Consider the following 7,650-nt stretch of genomic DNA (forward strand, 5'->3'; position numbering starts at 1 on the left):
GACCATTTAATCTGCCTTTGAACTTAACACTATCCTTCTAAGTGCTGTGTCACAGGAACAAGTAAGAGAAATTGTGTGACTTTAGGTTCAGGACACCCAAAGAGAAGGGGATCTGAACCTTCCTTTCCTATGTTCCTTTCCACCAGGCTATTATTTAAGGGAAAAAATCTAGGTTTGGAGACCTGGTATTTTCCAGAGCAAAAAAGTTCCACCAGAAACAGAAATTCCATATTAGTTCTGTTAGCAGTTAGCATAGAAGGCCTCATAAAAGTACTTTCTGGGTTTAAAAGAGAGTCGTTAGATATATCCCTCAAGATATATTTGCTTAATAGGTTACCTACATGGGTGGAAGCTTTTCCTTTCTGCTGCTTCCAGTCAACCACTGATCCAAGCTTCTTTGGACATGACAGTTCACCTTTTTGCTATAGAAGCTGATGAAACTTACAGAGAAGTATGTTATTTTTCGGATTTTATATTCTCTACTCTGTCCAGGCTCTTTTCCAACCCTTGTTATGCGCAATTGGAATAACTCCAAGTGGAGGACAATAATAAAATTCCTACCATCTAAATGTAGCTGCCTTATTTAAGGGGCTTGTTCCTTATGTTCATCATGTTGCCTCAACATTTAATAGGCCCAGAGGGTCTTGGCCTTGCAGGCTCTTGGCCAGCATTGTCCTCTGCAAAAAGCATTACTAACTAGCACACAGAAGTGTATTTACTTAGGACTCTTAACTTCCTCACTCAAGAATGCAGCTTGAGCAACTGAGGTTAGTCTGTGCAAATATCCCACAATTATGACCCTCCTGTTGCTCCACAAGATGGTGCATGTTCAGCCACAGAAGGTAGAGGATGAAAATGCACCAGCCCCCTGACTGTTTTGGTGGCCATCCACAGAACTCACTTCATTTTATCAGTGTATTTAATTTTCTGTGACAGCACCCTGAACAACCAGCCAGCTGCAGATAACAAGTCTAGCTAATTGTGGTATGTCTGCCCTCCACACTACAATATAAATGTGCCCTAATATTGTCGTATAGTCGTCAGTAACAGATGTCTGTATCTGGCAGCTGCTCCCGTGGGTGGTTGGAAGAAGGGCAGCCGTAGCTCTGCCTTCACTCCTTTAGTGTCCCCTGGTCCCATGCTTTGCCAGGACTAGGCAATATGGGTAGTGGACAGGTATAACTCATCTGCTCCTGAGAAGAGCTTGTATCATCCTGCGTTTGTGTTGCTTTCAGGCAGGTGTCAGTGCTGTAACACTGCTGTGTAAATTCTTGAATAGCACAGCGCGTGGCTGCTATGGGTACCATTTGTTTATTGGGACAGGGGGTGTGCCAAGGTCCCTATAAAATTATCTTGGCCAGAGACTCCATATTTTGATAGTAGAGAAGCATGAGCCACTAAGTGCTGACCTTTCCCCTTGTGACTGGAATTTCTTCTGCCCACTGGCTTTATTGCTAGCACAGCAGCACAGAAATGGTGACTTTAGAGGAGGATACAACACAGGCAGAGAAGAAATTGTGAAAAGGAAGATGCTGTTACCAGTACCAGCATGGTTATGTTTATTTTTCTAGGTAGCCTCCTGGTTGGCTTAAACTAGGAAGACCAGTAAAACTTTTCTCACCTGAAGTTTCTTTGTATGAAGAAGTATCTTCCTTTCACCAGTTGCACGGGATCATTTCTTGCAATGTCATTGCTTTCACTTTGCAAGAAATCTGTGCTGCCCATTGAGGCGTGACACTTTGGAAAGGGGGTAATTTGATACCTTTAGAGGAAGGGTAATGTTCTCCTCTGCACTGAGTATTCCTGTTGTGGAATACAAATGAAGGTTTACAGCTGGTCATTCAGTAAAGCTTATTAGAGTGAGCTTCATTAGCTCTTTTGTATGATTTTGCTAAAGGCTAAGCAGTATTCTTTATGTCTTTGTTACTTTTTGCGCATGCTTGTATGCAATCTAAATATAGGAACCTATAGAGATGCAATTGGTTACAGAAGACACAGCTGTGGAGTTATTATTTACAATCAAATTAGAGAAAAAGAACAATTGAAGGGAACAGAGACCCCACTAATAAGTGCTGGGAGCTTTGATTGAAATACTGTTTTTTCTTATATTCAAATGTATCATCAAGAGAGAAACAATTCTGTATGGTGGCTCTATTATTGGAGTAGTAGATTATGTTGGTTTTTCATTGCCAAATTTTACTTTTTATCTGTGTTGTTCACTGTTTTATACAACTACTGTCTCATATTAATCTACTGCTTTTATTTTTCTTGTTTTCTTTCCCTCATAAATTGCTGTATTCCACTGTGGCATTCTAAGGAGAAAAGAATCCAAGCCCAGCATCCCCTTCCTTAATCAAAACCAAACTTGCAGAGCTGGTACCACAGAAATTAAAGGAAACATCACTTTTCCAAATCAGTGATGTCATTCCATCATGCCGCTGGCTGGCGAAGAGGCTCAAAGACTAACATTGGCAGCCTAAGAAAAAGCAAACTCTAGCTTTATGGTTATTTTAAGCCCAGCTTCTTATTGTGCAAGCCCGTTCAGCAAAATTCTCACAGATACCTCCATATCGCCATGTTGACTTCATGCATATTTTGTCATGACAGTATCCTGTGGTGCTCCTGTCCTTTAACGCCCTCATGTCAGGTTGTATTTAACGCTCTGCTGCAACCTACTGGTGCTGGGAGGAACTAACTACACGTTAGGCAATCCATACTAAACTTCTTCCCTCCTCAGCCCCACCCAAGCATAAGGTTTAAAATAATTTAAACACTCCATTTTCAGCACTTACAGCATCATTGTTTGGAGGGGAATGCTCTTCTATTTTGGCATTTCTATATTTGAAAGTTTCCTATAATGCAAACTTAAAATGAGTTACAGGTTCTGAAAATGGCTGTCAAGTTTGATGAGCACAGCAGGATGAACAGATTGTAAAGTCACTAACATGACGAATTGTTTCCTTCACTGTTACATTCTTTTCAGAGCTTCAGTAAGTTTTCTGAATTTATGCAGAATGACTAATAAAATCAGCTTTGATAATGGTTAGTAAGCATTCATTGTTCAGGAGTGACTTGCTCTGCTAAGCTACAGAGAATGATAATATGCATAGAAGGTAGCAGAGTTTTTCGCTGGTAAGGTGCCTTAATACCAAGGTGCGCAGCAATTGCTACGTGCCCCTGTTAGCAGTTTGTCTTCAAAAAGCTGTGCAAAGGTGAACTGGAATTCTCAAAGGCACGTAGCTGCTAAGTCTTATGAATTTTAGTAGAAAAGGGGAACTCAATGCTGAGCTGCCCTGAGAGACAAGAAGGTAACTGCTATAGCTGTACAGCTGAAGCAATGGTTGCTTAAGGATATGACTGGAAAATGTTAGGATTAGACTAACAAGCAGGATATCTAGCAGAGGTCTACACAAGACACCTGTACAAAGATGACAGGTAGATGGGGAAATACCCAAATTCAACTTGAGAGATTATACTATACGTGCTGATAGGTCCAGGTGATGATGAGAGCTTGAGTGTATGATTATAAGGACAATGTATAGAAGGACGACTAAAGAAGTGGAAAGGGGAACTATGGACTTGGCACTTTGGATCTGCATCCCCAGGTAGCTGTACTTCATGGTGTGCCTTTGAATGACTAGACCAGCAGTTCTGTGCATCTTGCTTTATATACTCTCTGCACAGGACACCTGGCTGTAGTCCATCCCTAAACCAAGGCTCTCCCTAGCAGGGACAGAAGCAGTCGATGAGAGGGCAGACTCTGGAGAGGCTGCTGTTAGTTGGTAATGGGCTGTGGGTTATGGCCACACTTGGAAAGTCCTTGGGACCACACTCACACAGCCCCATGGGAGAGGCAGGGCCTGGCAGGAAGTAGTGGCTCACAGCCAGTGTTTCTGCAGGTCTCCTTAGATGCCATTCTGCAAGTCACCAAGTTGGCCTTCATCCTAATTGCTAGTGGAGGGTAATCGCATGTTAGCGGGATCGCCTAGAACACCAGTTACTCTTCAAAATGAGATCAGTGTTAGTCCAGAGGATCTGGGGAAGCACAGTCTCACAGAAGCTGTCCTAGTGTACTTTGTGATTTTTAGCATTTAAAACAGTTCCCAAATGACAGACTAAGAAATTGATTCCAGAGGGTGCTATGCTTTCTACTTCAGTGTCATTGAGCAGGAGCTTAGGGAAAAAAATAGCATAGAAAACCTGGAAAGGTAAGCATTGCTTTCCCATTGGCATTCTGGCTTCACCAGCCTACTGAGCCACCTCCAAGTTCAAGCCTCAGACCTCAAGAGGGAGCTCATAGGTACTCTACTGGCTTATTTATTATGGCCTTTACATTTGAACTAAAAAAATTCCTCATTGTAGGGTCACATACATCACTAATCTGAACTGTAGGTCTTTGCCCTGTATCTAATTTTTACATGTTAAGTCCACCACAGTGCTATTGAGCAATGCCTGCATTAGTAAGAAGACCTTTGGAATGGCAGGGCCATATCTGGAGCTGATTTGGGTTCCTACACACTCAGCGTTAGTCAGAATGAGAACATGCTTCTATATTTCTTATAACAGACATCAGAAAAGAAACAGGGAAGAATCATTTTGAGGTTTAGCCTGAAAGGAGAATTCAGCAGTGTGCCTCCACACCAGAGAGAGGACACAGGCTCCTCCCTCCACTGATCTTTACCTGCACGAGGTTTCCCTGACCATTGGGTCCACCAGAGATGAGGATGTTCGGCATTTCATACAAGCCCAACTCACAATCTCAAGACCTACTGCTCACCCCCTGTGACTTACCAGTCACTTCACGCCAACAGATTTTGCTGCCACTCGAGCAGTGGTTTCTCAGTGAGAGCCCTATGTGATAGGTTTACTATTAATTGGTGTTTGGCTCAGCCCACACGCTGACCCACTCGAGATACATCATATGACCTTATTCCTTTTCTAAAGACTGCCTTCAAGTAACTGAAACCAGCAGCCTATACCTGTCTGAGGGGTTATAGCAAGAAGCTGTCTGGCTGGCATTGTGTTGAGTGTGGAAAGCAGTAAGTTGCGAGGTAACATTAACGAAGTGGTTCACGGACCATGTGCTCCAAGGGGAGACCTCATGTGACTGTAGTTGCAGAATCGCTGTGGGTCTGGAAGGCAGCCAGAGGTGGCAGGACATGCTTTAAATGACTGTTCTTCTCACAGTACTTCCATGCCCTGCCACCTGCTAACGTTTCTGAGCCTGGGATGTCCTCTGTTAGTTTTGGAACAATAATCAAACCAGAGTTAACCAGTTATTTCCCTACTAGGACCTCGAGGTGTCTGTTCTGCACAGGATGGTCTAGAGGATGAAAAGTTCCTGAAGGGGAATGATCTGGGAGCAGAAGTTCATTAGGCTGTGGATGGCTTGGGTAAGGACAGCTAGGAGACAGAGGTATGAAATATTGTATTAGTTCTGGGGAGTGGGAACCTCTCCATGATGTTCTCTAAAGGGAAGATGATGCTTTTATTTAACACTGGCAGTGGAAGATGGATTATCTGAATACTTGGAGGAAATTGTGTGAGGAGATGAGTTAAGAGCTATTAATCAACAAGAACTGCTAAATTGAAACAAATGCAATCCAATATACTTCAGACTGTCCTGGGCACCAGAACACTTACACAGATTGGGATCACAGGAAAATAATTTATGCTGGAGAAGTTTCAACCCAGGAGGAAATTATAAGCATATGTTTTGGGGCAGCTGTAACCTAGAGCATTGTGGAATATGACTCTTACTAATTAATATTGCAAAAGAAAAGACACCAGCATCTGCAGCGCTACCTTTAGTATATTAGCAAATCACTCTTAGTAATAGGAGTACTCCTAGATAACAGAGGACTTTGAGCCTGGTGCTGGCAAATTAATTATTGGATCAGAGAGAGCGTCCTGCTGATTAGACAAAATGGCTGAATAGAAATAGGATAGACAATGTATTATATAGGCGGAAAATACATTAGAATAATGTAAAACATATGGAAAGCATTTTTAAGACTGTGAAGGGGGAAAACCGCTGGATCAAACTTGTGGAATCTGAAGAAATGTACTCTGTGAAGTACGGAAATTTTGAAGCTAAAGAGAGACCTTAAAATTCATGTTTTATGCTTTTGTTCTTTTCTTCCTTTCTTCACTTCCTTATAAAATAACTGTTCTTATGGGAACCCCCAGGTCACAACCAGGCACGAAGCAGTGCCAGCCCACAGTTGCACTGGTGCCGAGTGTCACTCCCTTCCGAGAACTTCTCTTTCCCTCACCGTGGCAGCCCTGCATCCAGCCCAGCTTTCCCAACCAATGTGATCTGCACATTTTGCTAGCAAAATTGTGTATTACTTTGACTTCTACTGAAGAGCTGAGGAGGGATACAATTCAAGTTTGGAAATAGGTGGAAATTAAAGCCTGTGAAAGAAAAGAATACCTGCAAATGGTGCTTAGAAGGCAAAGGTATCCTCTAAATGCAGAGCTGGTAGGTGGACTGTTTGGTAACGGCTTGCAACTTCCTTAAGAATATGCAGCAAATCTGGCACAGAAGATGATGCATGCATTTTTCTAGGCCACTGACTGCATAAATGTTCTAATGTTTGCCATTCTGAAAAAGCAGTTGTGATACTACAGATCATTTTTTCTTTCCCATCTTTTCTCTTGAAAACAGTGTGCCAAGTAGTTAAAAAATCTGGCTGTTTGGGGGCTACTAGGAGTTAACAGGAGGTAGCACCCCTCTGCCCGTTAAAATCCAAGCCAGTGGGTCTTTCCTGGGGGGGCTGCTAACCATCAGTTGTGTTTGAACACAGTGGGAATTTAAAGCTAGTTCCCAAAAAGGGATTTGCCACCCAGCATGCGACCAGGTGGAGTTCAGGCGATTTAAGTGCAAAGTTGTGATCCTGCAAACCATGCCAAACTACTGCCTAAGCATCTAAGGAACACAGAGAGCCCTGCTCGCTTTGATAATGCCCCCTGTGTCTAATCGGATGTTTCTCAGAGCACACATAGTGCGTGCAGAGAGGAGCAGGCTCAGTTGTGTCTGAGTGTTTGTTTCAAGACACATTTCTTAAGCACAAGGTGTACAGGGATTCCTTGTCCTAAAAGCTGAGAAGGCAATTTTGTTGTATCCATAGGATGGATACTATAATAAACAAAATACTATATTGTTTGAATACTATAATAAACAATATAGAGGGCTAAATATAGACTAAAAGTAGTAAATTATAATTGTGAGTAAGCAAAGACTGGGAGGGAGTGGGGTACCATGACTAATATGTTGTACCTAGTATAAAACTAGACATGAAATATGTCACGTTCTCACCAGCAAGATGATGTAGAAAGGGCTAATTTACCCAGTGATATGGTGAGTTTAATGCAAAATAAAGAATCGCAGAATATTCCAAATTGTAACCAGTCTGACTTTTTCCCTCTGATATTAAATGAAAGTGATGTAAAATTTTAAAGTGTATGGTACTTCTATTTGAAAAGCTTTCATTGGTAAGAGCTCTTAAACTTTTATGTATTTCCAGCATATTGTATGTTACTTTACTCTCCAATATTTGTGTTGCCTGCAGGACAACTCTTGAATGTTACTGTCCTATATATACATAAAGACAATGTATTTGGGAGGGGGGTATATTATATTTTTTA

The sequence above is a fragment of the Chroicocephalus ridibundus genome, chromosome 6, assembly GCF_963924245.1.
Source record: "Chroicocephalus ridibundus chromosome 6, bChrRid1.1, whole genome shotgun sequence".
Lineage (NCBI taxonomy): Eukaryota > Metazoa > Chordata > Aves > Charadriiformes > Laridae > Chroicocephalus > Chroicocephalus ridibundus.